The sequence below is a fragment of the Microcaecilia unicolor genome, chromosome 1 (assembly GCF_901765095.1).
Source record: "Microcaecilia unicolor chromosome 1, aMicUni1.1, whole genome shotgun sequence".
NCBI lineage: Eukaryota > Metazoa > Chordata > Amphibia > Gymnophiona > Siphonopidae > Microcaecilia > Microcaecilia unicolor.
This window is the reverse complement of record NC_044031.1, coordinates 330,748,848-330,769,495: the sequence shown is the minus strand read 5'-3', so window position 1 is coordinate 330,769,495 and position 20,648 is coordinate 330,748,848.

Genomic DNA, 20,648 nt, shown 5'->3' with positions numbered 1-20,648 from the left:
GCCAGCTAGGCCGACACTCCGCAGTCTCATCGATACATCCCCTGAGGCCCAGCTCAGAACCGGCGGAGTAGTTGACCAACTTGTTGGCACCGCCCTTGCTGGCACACCTCATCCAGGTGCGCAGTGACCCGGAGAGAGTGCCAGAGCCACTGGTGAACACTTGAGCGGGCTTCCTGAGGCGACCAGGTTCACTACTATGCTTCATTCAAGCGAGTGGCGGCACAAGAGGAATCTGTGACCCCCGGAAAGAACAGACAGACAACCCTCTGAATCACCCTGACCTACTAGTGCATCTCATCTGGATGAATAGAGGTTGCATTGAGGAACTCACTGCGACCAGCGAAAACAAAGACACGTGTGGAGGTTGCAATGAGGAACTCACCGTGACCAGCGGAAACAAAGACATGTGCGGAGGCTGAAGTGAAGAATTCAACGCGACCAGCAGAGAAGACAGCCGATTCAACCACATCGACCAAGCAGGAACTAATAATGGCAGCAACCGACTAGCAGAGAGAACATCAGCTGCAACATTAGAAACAGAGATCCGGGCTGCAGGGAACCACGAGGAGATTATGGTGAGCAGTACCGCACTACTCCCCACTTAGAGAATACAGCAACGCTACTGTAAAATTGTACAATTGAGACCCTCTGTAATTGAACCTCTAAACCTCCTGCGCATGTATACTTAACGTTCTGAGAGCCACGGAATTGTATACATACAACAAAATTGTCCTAACTTTTGCTTCTACTATCCTACAGTGATTTCAGTTGTGCTGAATCTTACTACTACTATCTTGCTGATATTATCTGCTGATATTGCCTTGCTAGTATAATATAGCAGTAGTAAAATGTAATAATTTAGATATCTTATATTTACAATACCACCTTTCAATTGTATGTATGTTGATATGTTGACATGTTGCCTACCAACCCACATACACTCACTATCCAACCAAAATATCTCACCAGCATGACCCTCCTGAAAATAATTATCACCATCCACTCACTCACTACAACCTACGCAACTCTCAAAACTCCCTCAACTGAATTCAATATGACACCATTTCTTCAACATAACCCAAGCACTCACATAATACCCACTCCCCTACAAACCAACAATAACCACAGAAACCCACCAACATCCAGAATACCATCCTCAAAAACATAAACAGACCCACACAATCCCAAAACACCTAAAATAAGACAAACTATCAAAATCCGCCCATTTCTCCAAACTACTGATCTACATCTATCTGTCCGAATAGGATATATCAATGCAAGATCAGTGGTAAATAAAAGCGAAATCATCACAGACTGGATCACCTCAGACAACCTTGACCTACTCTTCATCTCAGAAACCTGGATCCGTAACTCAGAAGATCCCATCATAAATGAACTATGTCCTCCGAGCTACAAAATATCACACTGGCCTAGGAAAGACAAAAGAGGAGGAGGAATTGCTCTCATCTACAGATCCAACTTCTACGCAGAACCCATCTCAGAGTCCATTTCACCTCAACTTGAAATTGCCTCTATAAAACTATATAGCTCCACGCTATACAAACATCTAACCTGCATACTGTTTTACAGACCTCCCAACAACTGGAACTATAACCAAACCACATTCATGGACTTTATATCAAATGCATGTGTTAACAACTCCAATATATTACTATTAGGTGACCTAAACCTCCATTTAGAAGACTCCAATTCTGCCCATACCCAAGAATGTAAAGACTTCCTCCAACTATGTGATTTCAACCTTCCTCCAACAGTACTAACCCATATTAAAGGGCACTCACTCAACATCATCACACACAAACACTCCACAGACCAAAACTTCCTCTTATCAGACATCCGCTGGGCCGCTTCCCCCTGGTCTGATCATCACAAAGCAACTCTATCCGTACAATGGCAGAGAAAAGACCAACCCAAACCACCGGACCCCATAACAGTCAACACCAGAGGACGAATTGATAAGGAAACCTTCTGGCAACAAATCTATGACAACAACTGGTCAATAGATCCAAACTCAAACAACTTCCTCACAGAATGGGACCACAGATGCAAATCACAGCCACCGGAACAGACATAAAAAAACAATACCAAATTATAAAGAATCTTCTCAACACGAATCCAGTAACAACTTCATCCTCAAACTGTCCATCTGCTGACCAAATGGCCAAATACTTCAACGATAAAATCATTAATCTGTGCAACACAATTCCCCATGACGATGCCAACATCGATATTTTCCTCGATGAACTAGACCCCGACTTAGAAGATATCCCGGCAGACCGCTACTGGACAAATTTCACCCCCCTCAGCACTAAGGAAATCTCCACAGCACTATCCAAACTTTCCAAGTCTCATTTCCACCTGGACCCATGCCCCAACTATCTAATGAAAAATGCCCCAGCACGATTCATTACGGACCTCACCACCCACATAAATTTCCTACTTCAACAAGGCTCCTTCCCCTCCGAACACGGCAATATTCTACTCACACCAATACCAAAAACCCCCGATAAACCAGCAAAAGACATCACTAACTATCGACCTGTGGCCTCCATCCCTCTTCTAACCAAGCTAATGGAAAATAGAGTGACCTCCCAACTCAACAAATTCATACAAAAGTTCTCCATACTACATGAGTCACAATCGGGTTTTCGACCTGCACACAGCACAGAAACAGTATTACTCACCCTCATATCCAAGTTCAAACAAGAAATTTCAATTGGCAACAACATACTTCTCCTGCAGTTCGATCTATCCAGCGCATTTGACATGGTAGACCACGATATTCTCACAAAACTACTGGACAAACTAGGGATCGGCGGAAACATCATTAAATGGATAAAAGGTTTCATCACCACCAGATCCTATCAAGTCAAATCAACCTCATCAATATCGTCTGCGTGGTCATCAAAATGCGGAGTCCCCCAAGGATTGCCTCTAACCCCCATCCTCTTCAATCTTATGATGATTCCTCTGGCTAAATCCCTATTCAAATCTTGTCTAAACCCCTTCATCTATGCAGATGACATCACCATATTCATCCCTTTCCAATCCAACCTTGCAGAAATCTCTGAGAAAATAATCACTGGCATGAACACCCTAGCCTCCTGGGCTAACGCTTTCAAGATGAAAATGAATAAAGAAAAAACTCAATGCTTAATCCTCTCATCACAACACTCCACTCAACTCCCAACCACCCTGATCACCCCTGACATTACAATCCCAATATCCGACAATCTAAAAATCCTAGGAGTAACGTTTGACAACCACCTAACTCTAGAAACTCATGCAAAAGCCATGATAAAGAAGATGTACAACATGATGTGGGTATTGAAAAGAGTAAAACCATTCCTCCCCCAAAAAACTTTCCGCAATCTGGTACAATCCACAGTACTCACCCACGCTGACTACTGCAACAGCATCTTCATTGGCTGCAAAGCTCAAATCCTGAAAAAACTCCAAACCGCCCAAAACACGGCAGCCAGACTCATTTTTGGTAAATCACGATTTGAAAGCGCAACACCACTCCGTGAAAAACTACACTGGCTCCCTATCAAAGAATGAATAAACTTCAAAGTCCACACACTGATCCACAAGATCCTCCACAGAGAATCTCCAAGCTACATGACCAACCTGATCGACCTTCCAGCCAGGAACGGGTCCAAATCTTCTCTAACATATCTCAATCTCCACCTTCCCAATTGCAAAGGTCTCAAATACAAAACCTACTATGCATCCAACTTCTCTGTTATAGGCAGCCAACTCTGGAACGCCATACCTAGATACATCCGAACAACCAATGAACACCTACCCTTCTGAAAGCTGCTGAAAACCTACCACTTCAAACAAGCATATCCAAACGACCCAACTTAATTTACGAACCTAATCCACACCACTAACATTATCCATACCTCAATCCTTCCCCCCACATCTTTTCCTCTCGTCATACTCTATACAACTGTGTTATCTCTGTGATACTTTGTACCCTACATTGTAAGCCGCACTGAACCTGCTATCGAGCGGGAAAGAGCAGGGTATAAATGCCACAAATAAATAAATACATAAATATTTGTCATAAGATCTGTTCAAGTCACAAAGAGGGGCATAATGCCTGAAGTGCACTGCACCCACTAAAACTGCTCCAGGGACCTGCATACTGCTGTGATGTACTTGAGTATGACATTTGAGGCTGGCACAGAGGTTGGCACAAAAGATTTTTAAAGTTCTTTTTTGAAGGTGGGAGGGGGTTAGTGACCACTGGGGGAGGAAGGGGAGGTCATCCCCGATTCCCTCCGGTGGTCATCTGGTCAGTTCAGACACCTTTCTGTGCCTTGGTCATAAGAAAAACAGGACCAAGTAAAGTCATCCAAATGACACACCCCAACTTCTGTCTTCCTCCCTAAATTTCCCATTATACCTACCTTACATGAACCTTATTCTACCACAATAACACCTTGTATTTGTTCATGCCGGAACTGGCGAACGCCACTACGGTACTATGTAAGCCACATTGAGCCTGCAAATAGGTGGGTAAATGTGTGATACAAATGTAACAAATAAATAAATATTCTATTGAGGTTGTTTAGTAAAAAGTAATAGTTAGCACTCTTTGCTTAAAACCATATCTCAATAAATCTTTTTTTTAACTCTTCGGTATTTGCTTTATGAGCATTGAAAGAGGAATGGCATAGTAATTGAATTAATATGGTGTTATGATAAAGTTTCCAAGTTTGAATGCCATAATTCTAAGTCCCACCTTCACTATGCCTCCGACACGCCCCCGAGAACTTTGGTCGTTCCCGCGACGGAAAGCAGTTGGGGATCGGCTTTCGATTATGACAATTTGGGTGATCCTGTGAAAAGGATGCCCATCTTCTGATTTGTGTCGAAAGATGGGCGTCCTTCTCTTTCGAAAATAAGCCTGAAAGCCTTTCATACCTTGGGGTGCAGCAGAGGAAATAAAGGCATTATTAAAAAGCAATAAGGGATCATTCTGGAGACCACAATTCCAAAGTTTAGACACCAGGTTCAGTATAGTATGCCAAAATCCCACAATCGGGACAAGTCCAAAACATGTGGCCCAGAGTTACACTAAGAGCACCACACTTTGGGGTTCCTCAGGGGTCTGTGCTAGGACCGCTGCTTTTTAATATATTTATAAATGATTTAGAGATGGGAGTAACTAGCGAGGTAATTAAATTTGCTGATGACACAAAGTTATTCAAAGTCGTTAACTCGCAACAGGATTGTGAAAAATTACAAGAGGACCTTACGAGACTGGGAGACTGGGCGGCTAAATGGCAGATGACGTTTAATGTGAGCAAGTGCAAGGTGATGCATGTGGGAAAAAAGAACCCGAATTATAGCTACGTCATGCAAGGTTCCACGTTAGGAGTTACGGACCAAGAAAAGGATCTGGGTGTCGTCGTCGATAACACGCTGAAACCTTCTGCTCAGTGTGCTGCTGCGGCTAGGAAAGCGAATAGAATGTTGGGTATTATTAGGAAAGGTATGGAAAACAGGTGTGAGGATGTTATAATGCCATTGTATCGCTCCATGGTGCGACCGCACCTTGAGTATTGTGTTCAATTCTGGTCGCCACATCTCAAGAAAGATATAGTAGAATTGGAAAAGGTGCAGCGAAGGGTGACTAAAATGATAGCGGGGATGGGACGACTTCCCTATGAAGAAAGACTAAGGAGGCTAGGGCTATTCAGCTTGGAGAAGAGACGGCTGAGGGGAGACATGATAGAGGTATATAAAATAATGAGTGGAGTGGAACAGGTGGATGTGAAGTGTCTGTTCACGCTTTCCAAAAATACTAGGACTAGGGGGCATGCGATTAAACTACAGTGTAGTAAATTTAAAACAAATCGGAGAAAACATTTCTTCACCCAACATGTAATTAAACTCTGGAATTCATTGCCGGAAAATGTGGTGAAGGCGGTTAGCTTAGCAGAGTTTAAAAAGGGGTTGGACGGTTTCCTAAAGGACAAGTCCATAAATCGCTACTAAACGGACTTGGAAAAATCCAAAATCCCAGGAATAACATGTATAGAATGTTTGTACGTTTGGGAAGCTTGCCAGGTGCCCTTGGCCTGGATTGGCCGCTGTCATGGACAAGATGCTGGGCTCGATGGACCCTTGGTCTTTTCCCAGTATGGCATTACTTATGTACTTATGTACTTTGTGCAAGTGCCAGTTGTCCAAAAACCCATATGTCTGGCCCGACAAGGAGCCACATAGAGATGCAGTGCAAATTTGTATTGCGGTTCCCAATGACAAGTATTCATTTTATAGCACCGAAGCAAGAGAAATAATCCTTGATGCAGGAGGCGGAAATCTGCATGGACAGATCTGCGCTCCAAGCCACCAATAAGCTGACATAATTAAGCTCTCTTACTGTATCGCGGATATGGCAATGATGATAGGATAAAGGCACCTGTTGCACACCCAAAGTATAAGCGGATGCCATTTCGTCCTGAACGTCTTCTCTGAGATCTTCCCAAGGCAGACTAGTCACATTGTAGCGCAATTGCATAAAGGCAAAGATATCTGTTGCAGGTAAAATAAATTCTTGTTGCAGGACAGGAAATATTTCAACCAACCCTTGTCAATAAGCACCTGGAGCAAATATTTAATGCCTTCATTTTGCCACCTTTGAAATACCAAGTATTGTTGATGGGGGGGGGGGGGGGGGGGGGGAGGCTGGATTGTGACAGATGGCAAGGAAAGGAGTCACTTTAGCTGAAAAATGATTATGGCACCAAAAACAATGCCGTACCACTTTAGCAGTAAGGAGCAGATGCGAAGCTTTTAAGTCTGGGGGGAACCTACCCCCAGCCATATGACATAGACAACTATGAAAGTTGTCTGACCCCCCAGCCATATGAAAAGTGAACATTTCCAGTCAATTGTATTTCCAGAGAAGTGGCAGAGAAATCTTGAGCAAAATGGTACCAGTCATTGATGTGTGTCATGCCACTGGCGACAGTTAAATGACAGTCTGACGTCTTCCCGTACTTACCTTAATTTACACCTCCCCAACTGCAAAGGAATTAAGTACAAATCCTTCTATGCAACCAATTTTTCCTTTCTGGGTAGCGAGTTTTGGAACGCTCTACCAAGACCAATCTGAACAATCAATGGCCTTTTGCCCTTCAGAAAAGCATTGAAGACCCATCTATTCAAGGAAGCTTACCCTAATGATTCAACTAACTAAAGCATGCCCACATGATTCTTACCAACGATTATTATATATTGACCATGTTTACCATTATCCTTATTGCTATCCCCAATCTTTTCCTCTCCATCTATTCCTCTCCATCTTCCTATGCCCAACTCCTAACGCCCATTTCCTTCTGCATCTCATTCCTCCTATGTTCAATTTACGTATACACCTAATTCCTCCTTTGTTCAATTTACTCATCCATTAACCCCACTAATATTACGTTTACTACAAATTTTATATTCTTTTTACGACTTGTAATTCTTCTTATTGTTATTATGTAAGCCGCATTGAGCCTGCCATGTGTGGGAAAGCGCAGGGTACAAATGTAATAAATAAATACTCAGTAGCCCTAGGCCCCCACAGAGCCACAGGGGTCTGGATGGTTATGATGGTAAGCTCACCTCCTCTGCCAAAGATAGCCCTGCAATAAGTGTTTCTCATCTGACAAATTTGAGTACAATGGTAGTATTTGAAAAATATAAAGCCAGCATGTTGTAGAAAGGAATCTGTCCCATATGGGACAGGGGATATGCATGCCAAGCTTGTAACCAAGTGTAAGTATTGTGTAACAGTCTACCAATATTAACTTTATATAGTTTGGACAAATCATGGGGAATGTATTTAAGATGGCCATCTACCCAAACCAAATTGACGCACGTTGGGCCCGCATAGGCTAAGCATCAATTCTACAATTTATTTATTTATTTATTTGTTGCTTTTGTATCCCACATTTCCCACCTATTTGCAGGCTCAATATGGCTTACAATGTTCTGTTATGGTATTCGCCATTCCAGAGTATAAGTTAAGTTGGTGTTACATAGAGAATAGGATGACATGATAAAATTAAAATTAGGCAGACAGGCATAGAAAGAAACCAATCAGAGTAAAAGGTTATGTGGTGATGTGTTGCAGTTACAATTAATGATCGTTATGGTATGCCTTGTTGAAGAGGTATGTCTTCAGAGATTTGCGAAAGTTAGTTAGTTCGTAAATTGTTTTTAAGTGGCATGGTAATGCATTCCACAGCTGCGTGCCCATGTATGAAAAGCTGGACGCATGTGTTAGTCTGTATTTCAGTCCTTTACAGCTGGGGAAGTGTAGGTTAAGGAATGTGTGGGCTGATCTTTTAGCATTCCTGGGTGGCAAGTCAACAAGGTCTAATGTGTAGGCCGGGGCATCTCCGTGAATGATTTTATGAACTAATGTGCAGATCTTGAATGCGATACGTTCTTTAAGTGGTAGCCAGTGTAGCTTCTCTCTTAGTGGTTTTGCACTTTCGTATTTTGTTTTTCCAAATATGACATCTGTGCACCAAAACATCAAGTAGAATGATATTGTAAACCCAAATTGGTGTGCCAACATTTAGGCATGACCATTTACGCCTGGTGAATGGTAGGCATAAATGGTAAGTGCGCAAAGAAATAGGTATAACTTATAGGGGTCCTTTTACTGATGGATTTAGCATGCGTTAAATGCCATGCAGCCCATTGTACACATATGGGTTGCATGGCACTTAACGCATGCTAATTTGTTTGTGTGTGCTAAGGAGCTGTTTTACTAAGTTGCAGTAAAAAGTGGTCTGCACTAGTGTTGGTGCATGAAATTGATGCACACTGGGCCATTTTGTACAGCAGCGGGTAAAAAGACCTTTTGTTAATGGGACAGTAAATGGCATATACTAATATTAAATGTATAGTGTGGCTGTTTACTGCCTGAGCCCTTACCTCCACATTTTTACATGGGGGTAAGGGTTCACCAACTACTCACGCAGTAATCAGGCAGTGTGCGGCAATGTGGCCATACTGCTGATTACTTCTGGGAATGCCCCTAGCGGTAGACAATAGAAACATTTTTTGACAGCGGGGAAACTACTCACATCAACTTCTAAATTACTGTCAGGTGCCTGCGCTATCCTGGTGGTAGTGCCAATTTGGTGCACGCTACCCATGCATTAGCCCTACTGCTTAGTAAAAGACTCCCTAAAATCATTAGTGCACCTTAGTAAAAGGACCACATATATTCTATAAGCTATGTGTAAGTTGGAGACATGCCCATGTTCCTCCAGTCCTCACCTACATGTACATCCTTCCCCTTGTAGTTACATGCTAAAGCACTTATGCCCTACCTTATAGAACAGTGTATAAATAATTTACTTGGCACTTACGTGCAACTGTAGGCACCTTATTACAGAATTGCCCTTCATATAATCAATGCGTATACTCCTCAGTTTCACCCCCAGTCCATCCTGATCATTCACTTGGCAACACCTACAGTAAAAGTACGTATGTTCTTGCCATTGTGTATATTTTTACCTCTGACTTAGTTTTATAAAATAGAGAATGCACTTTAAAAAGAAAAAAAATCAAATAAAATTTTTATTTAAACAATTTTTATAAAATCACAGATGCTGCAGCCTCAAGATTACTAGTGGACTAACACATCTACCACACCTCTCTACTATAAGATCACAGAAAACCCAAAATGGCCATGCTTCACCTATAGGCTGCATTAAGTGTTGGTCAACATACATAACTGAAACACCCCTCAAAATCAAATAAACAAAATAAAAATAAAATGTATTAATACATGTAAAATAATTAAAAAGTACAATCTTATGTATTCAATGGAAAAATACTTGCACAACCTTATACATTAAAAAGGGGTATTTATTTATTTATTGCACTTGTATCCTACATTTTCCCACCTATTTCAGGCTCAATGTGGCTTACACAGGCCTGTTATGGCATTGTCATTCCAGGGTAAAAGATACAATTGGTGTTACAGAAGATCAAGGATAATAAAAAGAGCTGATCAAATAGTTATAGGAAGAAGACTTTCAGGGGAGGGTGAGGTGATGAACTGTTGTAGTTAAACTATGGATCCTCGAGATAGGCTTTGTTTGAAGAGATATGTTTTCAAAGCTTTGCGAAAGCTAGTTATTTCGTTATTTGTTTTCAGGTTAGATGGTAGTGCATTCCACAGCTGCGTGCTGGTGTAGGAGAAGCTGGCCTCATGTGTTAGTTTGTATTTTACAACATTGTCTTTTGTATTCATATGACGTAACATTTTCAAAACTACCCAATATAAAAAAGAAAAGGATAATGCTAAATAAATAAATATAAATATAAATATATATATATATATATAAATATAAATATATATATATATATATATATATATATATATATATATATATATATATATATATATATATATATATATATATATATATATATTCAGAAACATAGTGGTTACATTCACAATCTAACAAACGATGCCTTTTAGCTGGATGCAAGGCACAAAGACAAGTACTTCTTGTTCTATATATAAGGATCAACAATACATAAAAGATGAAAAAACACTAAATTTACAGTAATATGGTTATTAGACCTATCATTGAACTCACAACTATAGAATGGAATAGCAAAAGCTATATAACAAATATGATCTGCTATATGGCTGCAAGCATTGTATAAACAACAAGTGCTACATGTCTTATATAAAAAAACTAAGTGCTACTTGTATATATGAATAAATAATAAGAGAAGCCATTGTGAAAGAATACCTAATGTTTAGAAATAAAGAGAGCCCACAGACTTTACCGTCAGTTGAATAATTAATTTTATTTTATTTATTTAGTAGGATTTATTTACCACTTTTTTTTAAAGAAATTCACTCAAGGCAGTGTACAGCAGGAATAAGCTAAACATAGACAATAGACAACTAGAACAGTAAAAATATTCAAACAATAATACAGAATGCTACATTACAATATCATCACAATACACAATAAAACATTTTAATAGACAGCATAGGGTATAACAAAATCGTATCTCCTAAGCTATACTATATAGTGTGTTTTTATAAGGAGGAAAAAGCCTCAACAGACTCCTGAACCTTAGCTCAAGGCTTAACGATGTTCTCTGGAGTACTATGTGTCATCACAGGCTTAAAAAAACCTCCTCTCCCTGTCATAATTCTTTATTAAGAGTCAAAACCGGTACTTATCTTAGCTTTGACTAGACGTTGCTCTTGTGATGCTCAGTCTTTCCTTGCCACAGCCGACTCTGGTCCAGGTTTTGGTATTTATCCAACTTCCTGCTTCAGGGTCCGTGGTGCTGGCGTGCTCTCTCACAACGTGCACTTTCTCGCAACTGTAATACATAGGGTATAAGCCAAGATGGAACAATAAAGAGAGCTCACCGACTTTACTGTGGGTTGAATAATTTATTTTATTTTATTTATTTAGTAGGATTAAGATAGGTTTAGTAGGAGTAAGATAAAGTGACAGGAGTTAGCATGCAATGTTGCCATGATTTGGGTTTCTGCCAGGTACTTGTGACCTGGATTAGCCACTGTTGGAAACAGGATACTGGGCTAGATGGACCATGGGTCTGACCCAGTATGGCTACTCTCATATTCTTATGTTCTAAAATAATGAGGTGAGAGACGCTGTGATTTCAATGCAGGGGGCCCGGCCCGGTGGCAGACGGTCGACGATGGACAGGGCCGGTCTTAGCAACTGCAGGGAGCTGTGCAGACCAGTTCGCTGGGGCCCACCCACTCCTCCCCGCTCCAGTATACCCAAAATGATAGAAAACAAATTAGCATACAGATTCTACATGTAGCACAATACCAGAAAAACAGAACATTGCTAACATTGCAAAATAAGACAGCAGATGTAAATTCTCAAATTGGACATATTCCAAACACTAAAATGAAAATAAAATGATTTTTTTCAACCTTTGTTGTCATGTGACTGTTTTTCAGATCATGTTGGTCTCAGTCTCTGATTCTGCTGCTCTCTATCTGCTCCCTTAACTCCACTTCCAGGGTTTCCTTTCCATTTATTTCTTTACTTCCCTCCTTTCTTCTTCATTTCTTGCCCTGCATCCATAGGTAAAGGCTGGGTCCTCCGCGGACTTGACTGGAGGAAGTATAGAGTGGATCCAGCTTTTACCTATTTTCTCCAGCCATGTGCAGTTTTTCTCCTCTTTTCCCTTTCCCTCATCTCCGTCAGGATGCATCTCCTTCCTCTCTCTTTCCTCTCCTCCATCCATGTCCAGCATTTATCCTCTCTCTCCTTCCCTCCATCCATATCCAGCATTTCAACTCTCCCCTCTCCTCTATCCGTATCCAGAATTTCTCCTCTCCCCCCCATGCATGTGCATCTCCTTCCTGTCTTCCTTCACTTCCATCCATGTCCAGCATTTCTCCTACCCTCTCCTCCATCCATCCATAGCAACTCTCCTCGCTCCCCTACCCTCCCTACCCATCTCCAGTGATTCTCCTTTGCTCCCTGTCCTCCCTTCCCTTCCCCTCCATGTCCAGTGACTCACCCCATGCCCCAACTTACTCCTCTTTTCACCCCCCCCCCCCCCGAGTTTCAGTTCCCAGCTCCAGCTGTGCCCTCAGTTTTCCACCACAGCCCTCGGTTCCTTCCAGCCGCCCTGCATTTAAAAAGTTGCAGCGGTGGCAAAAAAGCAGGCTCGCCTCTCCTTTAAGCCCTTCCCCTTCTCTCTCAGCGTGCACTGTGCCGCCTTCGCGGAAACCAGAAACCGGAAATTGCATCAGTGCACGCTGAGAGAGAAGGGGAAGGGCTTAAAGGAGAAGTGAGCGTGCTTTTTCGCCGCCGCTGTAACTTTTTACATGCAGGGCGGCTGGAAAGAATGAAGCTGAGGGACGCGTGGCAGCAATGTGGCAGGGAGCACCAGAAAGTGCCGCGGGGCCCCTGGAGGTGCGAGGTCCTGATGACGGAGGGTGGGTGGGACTCCAGCGCCGGGCCCCTCTGGAGGCCCAGGCCCGGGGAATTTTGTCCCCCCCTGCCCCCCCGCTCAGCGGCCCTGAAAAGACCCCCTTAAAGAAAGTTACACATGAAATCTGAAAGGTGCTTGAATATTATCTCAGCTAGGGTAATGAAGAGCCAAACTTTCACCTGCTTCTTAAAGGTAGTCTTGTGTTAAATAAAACATTTCAGGGAGTGCATTCCAGAGTGTGGGGGCTACTGAAGGCTCACTGGTGGACATCACATCATGCAATGCCCTTTGGAGAGGGTGTGGTTAGGGTTAGTTTAGCTTAGTTTATTAAAATTAATTGTACCACCTTTAACAAAGCCAAAGTGGTGTACAATCATTAAAAACTATTCAATAAAAACAGAACAGGTACTACAATTTAATAAGAAGCAGAGAGAGATAGAACAGAAGGAAAAAACCGCAAGAAACAGAGAAAAGCTGCAGAGACACCAGCGGTGTATCCATTTGCGGGTGTTAGGAATCACACGATCTGTTGTATGAGCTGGGTTTTTTTCGTCTATTATGCATTACAATTGTTCCTTTCAGAAAGTTTCAAATTAGCCCCTGACACAGCCCTTGGTGGGCGAAACACGGCCTGTGTCGGGCAATTTGTTTATATACGGTATCTTCAATAAAATATTTCTGATGTTATATTCATCTGCTGGCTTTCTTTCCCATATTGGATTTTGCAGATCGCTTGCCTTGTTGTTTGTTAGGGTTTGCAGACCATTGGGGAGGAATGGTGAGCCCTGTCCAGCATGCATTTACATGCTAGCAGGCTGTCTATTCCCCCCAATATAACTCACTGCAGGAGCCCCCCCCTCAGGAACCCCAACCCCCACCCCAAGCCAGTGACACGGAAAAACTCCCTTATATGGTGGTGAAGCCCCACACAGTGTATCCCAGGATGCACTGGTCAGGGCTAGGCACCTCCATTTACAAGGTAGTGCTGGAAGAGGAGGTACGTGGGCTGGGAAGAGGGCGATGATACGCTGAAACCTTCTGCTCAGTGTGCTGCTGCGGCTAGGAAAGCGAATAGAATGTTGGGTGTTATTAAGAAGGGTATGGAGTCCAGGTGTGCGGATGTTATAATGCCGTTGTATCGCTCCATGGTGCGACCGCACCTGGAGTATTGTGTTCAGTACTGGTCTCCGTATCTCAAAAAAGATATAGTAGAATTGGAAAAGGTACAGCGAAGGGCGACGAAAATGATAGTGGGGATGGGACGACTTTCCTATGAAGAGAGGCTGAGAGGGCTAGGGCTTTTCAGCTTGGAGAAGAGACGGCTGAGGGGAGATATGATAGAAGTGTATAAAATAATGAGTGGAATGGATCGGGTGGATGTGAAGCGACTGTTCACGCTATCCAAAAATACTAGGACTAGAGGGCATGAGTTGAAGCTACAGTGTGGTAAATTTAAAACGAATCGGAGAAAATTTTTCTTCACCCAACGTGTAATTAGACTCTGGAATTCATTGCCGGAGAACGTGGTACGGGCGGTTAGCTTGACGGAGTTTAAAAAGGGGTTAGATAGATTCCTAAAGGACAAGTCCATAGACCGCTATTAAATGGACTGGAAAAATTCCTCATTTTTAGGTATAACTTGTCTGGAATGTTTTTACGTTTGGGGAGCGTGCCAGGTGCCCTTGACCTGGATTGGCCACTGTCGGTGACAGGATGCTGGGCTAGATGGACCTTTGGTCTTTCCCAGTATGGCACTACTTATGTACTTATGTACTTATGTACCAGGTTGGAGGGGGGCTTGGTTAGTGGCCCATTGGCCCACCATGATTTTTTTGAGGAGTTCAAAGAGGTTTAGGGGGCTAGAGATCCATCTCCAGCCCCCCATGAACTTGTGTCAGGGGGTGGTTTGTTGACTGGAGGTCTGCTGAACCTCCAGCCCCCATATCGCTGGCTTGGGGTAGGGGTTCAGTGGGGGCACTAGGCCAAGGGCATTGCTGTTTCAGGGGGTCTGGTGGTCCTACAGATCTCCAGCCACTGGAGGTCTGGGTTTTTGACAGCCCAGACTTGTCAAATAAGTGCACAAGAATTCAGGCACAATCTTCCCGCACTTTTACCCTATGATTAGAGATAATAGCACCAGGTGGGGCACAATCCTCCCACAGAAGTTCCCCAATAATCAAAACCTAATAGCACATAAATTTGCATGCTATTAGTTTTGATAATTGGGGCTTTATTTCCCCGTGCTGTTCCATGCTAATTTTACAGTGCTGCAGGGGAGTAGCCAGATGGCCAATTTTAGGTGGGCCTGAGCCCAAAATGGATGGGCACGGAATTCAGTCCCTCCTGGCCTCCTCCCCCCCCCTCCCACACCTTCAAACACAAAATATTAAATACCTGAGCTGGTGGAGATCCCCAGATTGCACCAGCTGACGATTTCCTCCTCCTTGGGCAACCACTGCTCTTCCAAACAACAGCTGGCAGCACTTGACTTGAGCTGACGCTGCTGCCAATAGTCCGTACATGCTCATTGCTTCCACATGGGTGAAAACTGAGCATGTGCAGAGGGGCTGGTGTGTGGTGCCAGCTGCCATTTGAAAGAGCATTGGCTGACTGAGGAGGAGGACATCTTTAGCTGGTAGGGTTTGGGGAGTCCCACCAGCCACAGCAAGAGTGCAACAATTTTGGGTGGGCCTGAGTCCAAATTGGGTGGGCTGTGGCCACCCAGGCCCACTTATAGCTACACCACTGCAGTGCTGTTCAGAACAGCGTGGGGTTTTTAATCATCAGCCCATCAGGGAGTAATTCCATAAGGAAGGCACCAACAATTAAGTACTGAGGGACAGATCAAAAGTCTGGTGCTGTTCTAAACAGGCATTATATTCTTTAGGGGAAAAGATGGTATTGATGGGCAGACTGAGAAAGCCATACTGTCCCCATCTGAACTTTTCCAGCTAATTATTAATTTATTAATTAATTTATTTATTTATTTATTTATGATTTTACAATTTTACATCCATTTCAAAAATGTAATAGATACAGAAAATATATTTTAACATACTATAACATAGGAAATATAATCATTCTTATATTGACCACAATCAACACCACATTATGAGGCAAGAAACTAGGAATAACAAAATAAAGGAAAAATTAATTGAGTTTAATTTACTTTGCAAGAGGAAGAAAACCCTGACTACTCGCTAGCCGATTTAACAGCATATTTAAAGTGGGGCCTCAGGTCTGATCACCAATCTTACTATGTTCTTTCGAATCTATATATATTTGCATTTTTCTGGGGTCAAGAAACATATAATTAACACCACCAATAGACACAAAGCATCTACATGGATACTTTAGGACAAATGTTCCAGATAAAGCGAGAATTCTTGGCTTTAACACCAGGAATTCTCGTCTGCGCTTTTGTGTCTCTTTGTTAAGATCGGGAAATATCTGAATCTTAGCTCCAAAAAAAGATGCATTCATATGCCTGAAATACAATTTAAAGATGTTATTTCTATCAAGCTCCAGAGCGAATGATACCAGGAGAGTTGTGCGTTCAGTAACCATCTCCAGCGAACTCTCAAGGAACTCTGTCAAGTTCAGATCTGGTTGAGGCTGAGAAATCAGGGGTTGAGATTGAATTCCAGATATATAGCGAGCCCCGGTGATGGGCGGAAAGCTCTCCACAGGGATTCCTAAGATTTGTCCAAAATATTTTTTTTAGCATATCTTTAGCAGGAATTAGAGGAGACTTCGGAAAATTAAGGAATCTTAAGTTATTTCTCCTCCCCTGATTATCTAAGTATTCCATCTTCTTAACTATAGTGTCTCTGTCCTTTACCAAAGTTCCTGTCAGATCCTGTAATTTTTTAAGCTCTCCTCCCAGTGTTTCAGTTTTCTCTTGATTTTCTTGTATTTTCCCACAAAGCTGCTCTTGAGTTTGCTTTAAACCTCTTTTATAGAAGTTGTTACCTTGGTAAGGTTGGTGTTCATCCCCTGTATGGCGTCCCACAGCAACTCAAGCGTTATTACAGCTGGTCTTATTCTTTCACCGCTATCCATGGAAGGTGCCACCAGGACAGGAGTGAGTGCAGGGCTCACTGCGCCCAATTCTGTAGCCGCTAACTTCTCTGGGGTCAACGCTTCCACGGGGCCTCCTCCGGTTACTAGTGCAGAAAACCCTTCGGTTTGCAATAGCTGTCCGTCCGATAGGAAGCAAACACTTCCGGGTCGCGGTGGTGTTGTAGTTGGAGGCGGGCTATGTGACGCTGCCTCTATGCTGCGGTCCGATAGTCCAGCTATGGACTCCATCGTCGCGGGTGCTGGGGTTTTGCTCGTCTGGACGTCGTACTTCTCCAACATTTGTTGCCAGAGCGCCGGGCTTCCAGGGCAGGAGGAGGACTGAATCCCTGTTTTCCCCTTCCTTTTCCCCATGAATCCTCGTGGGGAAAGTGCTGCTCTCTCAGGCAACTACGTCAGGTTTCGGGAGCTCAGACGCGACTTCCTCTCAGATCGCCATCTTGCCCGGCCAGCTAATTATTTTAGGCTACTGCAGAGTATCAAGCAGGGAAGACAGGGCTGGTGGCAAAGGGCAATGCTAAGTCAAATTCCCTGCAAGCAGCCCTCCACATGCCCACACCAGTGAACTGGGACAGCAGCTGACACTGCTTGGCTATACCAATTCCCACATGAAGGAACACACAGAAAGGCACAAGAACAGGAGACCCATTCAGCAGGATGGGAGATGAGTTAGACACATCCAAGAAGACAGGGAAGAGGAGAAAAAGGAACCTGAAAGCAGCAGCACAATAAAGAGCAACCAGCATCACAAAAACTGTACTTGTCCAACATGTATAAATGAAAACATGTGTGTTTGGGAAAAATGTTACCAGACTCACTACGCCTGCATGCTCCCATGACAAACATTGTTCTTTAGCCTTCATCTTGCACCACAGCACCATCCGATGGATCTGTCTGGGGTAGGGGGAGGAGTCCCACCAAGCCAACAGAATGGAATGTCAAGCACTGGTGGAGATGCCAGTCAGCATTACTATGTAGAATAAAGAGGTTACCCATCAAGCACAAACCCCAAGTGACTCTGCCTAGCTTCTCAAGCTACCTCAAACAGCCTAAAGGAAGCTTGTGGAAAAAGCAGTTGTGAGGGAGGAAAGCAAGGGCCAATCTTTACCAAATGGCTCTCTTTATGCTGGTCCTTCAGTAGCAGATTAAGCTCTGCCTCCTCTGCAATGAATCTTGCCAATGAGCACACTGTGATCCCCATGATGTCACTGCATCAGACTCAGTGATGCAACAGGCAGAAAGGGAATCTGGTATGGCAAAGAGGGGGCAGAGTGAGTCACCAGCACTGAGCATGGCTGCCACCATGCTTCCTTCAGTCACACTTGCCAAGTAGCTTGCAGCCTACCATTTATCTGAATAGCTCTCTGGATATAATTAGGCAGTTTTTTTAATGTTCCAACTTTGATTGTTTGATGAGTACTGGAGGTATCTGAGGAGTAGAAGTGACCAATATATTGCCGATTTTTAAAAATGTTCCAGGGTGATCTGGAAAGACCGTCCTTTTCCCCTTTACACATGGAATTTCGATCCACAATGATTCCAAGAGGTCTTTTGTTTCCTGCAGAATTTTCAATCTATTTGATTCAAGCCTCTCGTTAACGTACAATGCTACTCCTCCCCCAATCCGGTCCACCCTATCACTACGATATAATTTGTACCCCGGTATGACAGTGTCCCACTGGTTATCCTTCTTCCACCAGATTTCAGAGATGCCTATTATGTCTATTTCTTCATTCAGTGCAATATATTCCAATTCTCCCATTTTAGCATTTGCATATAGACACTTCAAGCTAGACTTGTTATTCCTTATCACATTATGTTGATTACTTGACAGTACTATTTTACTATCTTTTGTCTGGTTTTTATTATTTTTATTCAAGGACATTGAATCTACTATAGTATCTTTTGCAACCTCACTATCAAAAAACCCTGTCTTCCCTGTTTGGGCGGTATCTTTGCAAGATACCTTATTCCGAACCATACACTTTTCTGCGACTGTCAGCCTTCCCCCCATTCCTAGTTTAAAAGCTGCTCTATCTCTTTTTTAAATGATGATGCCAGCAGCCCGGTCCCATCCCGGTTAAGGTGGAGCCCATCCTTTTGGAATAGGTTCCCCCTTCCCCAGAATGTTGCCTAGTTCCTGACAAAACTAAAACCCTCCTCCTTGCACCATTGTCTCATCCATGCATTAAGACTCCGGAGCTCTGCCTGTCTCTTGGGCCCTGCGTGTGGAACGGGTAGTATTTCAGAAAACGCCACCCTAGAGGATCTGGATTTGAACTTTCTTCCTAAGAGTATAAATTTGGCTTCCAGAACCTCTTTCCCACATTTTCCTACGTCATTGGTACCCACATGTACCAACACAGCTGGCTCCTCCCCAGCACTATCTAAAATCCCGTCTAGGTGATGCGTGAGGTTCTCCACCTTCGCACCAGGCAGGCAAGTCACCAGGCGATCTTCACGTCCACCAGCCACCCAGATATCTATATGTCTAATGATCGAATCATCAACTACAACAGCTGTCCTATCCTTTCCCTTCCAGGCAGTAACTGGAGACATATCATCGCTGAGAGAGGATAGTAAATCCCCTGGTGTGCAGGTCCTGGCTACAGAAATACTTCCTACTTCACCTTCTGGGAGACCTCCCTCCTCCAAGGCAACACAGAGGCTACCTGACTGGAGGTGGGACTTCTCTACAACATCCCTGTAGGTATCGTCTATGTATTTATCTATCTCCCTGATTTCTACCAAGTCTGCTACTCTAGCCTCGAGAGAACGAATACGCTCTCTGAGGTCTAGGAGCTCTTTGCATCGAGCACACAGATATGACATCACACCAACTGGGAGATACTCATACATGTGGCACTCGGTGCAAAAGACTGGGTAGCACCCCTCTCGCTGCTGGACTGCTGACTCCATCTTAATGTTTTCAAGTTTTTCAATCTTGTAGGAGTTGCTACAGTATTAAGAATGTTAGTCTGATATAAAGAGTCTTTTAGTTCATATATCATTAATCCATGCTTTTGAATATGCTCTGTAATTTTCTTCTTCTCTACCATTTTGCCCGGCACCGACGTCAGACTCACCGGTCTATAATTTCCCGGATCTCCTCTGGAACCTTTTTTAAAAATCGGCGTTACATTGGCCACCCTCCAATCTTCTGGTACCACGCTCAATTTTAAGGATAAATTACATATTACTAACTCCGTAAGTTCATTTTTCAGTTCTATCAGTACTCTGGGATGAATACCATCCGGTCCAGGATATTTGCTACTCTTCAGTTTGTAGAACTGCCCCATTGCATCCTCTAGGTTTACAGAGAATTCATTAAGTTTCTCCGACTCGTCAGCTTCGAATACCATTTCCGGCACCGGTATCTCACCCAAATCTTCTTTGGTGAAGACCGAAGCAAAGAATTCATTTAATCTCTCCGCTACAGCTTTGTCTTCCACGATCGCCCCTTTTACTACTCAATCATCTAGCTGATGATGATGAACTGGTTGATTTGAAGGGGCATAACTGAATGAAAACGTCGATCTCCATGGGTGTTTATCTCCGAGAAC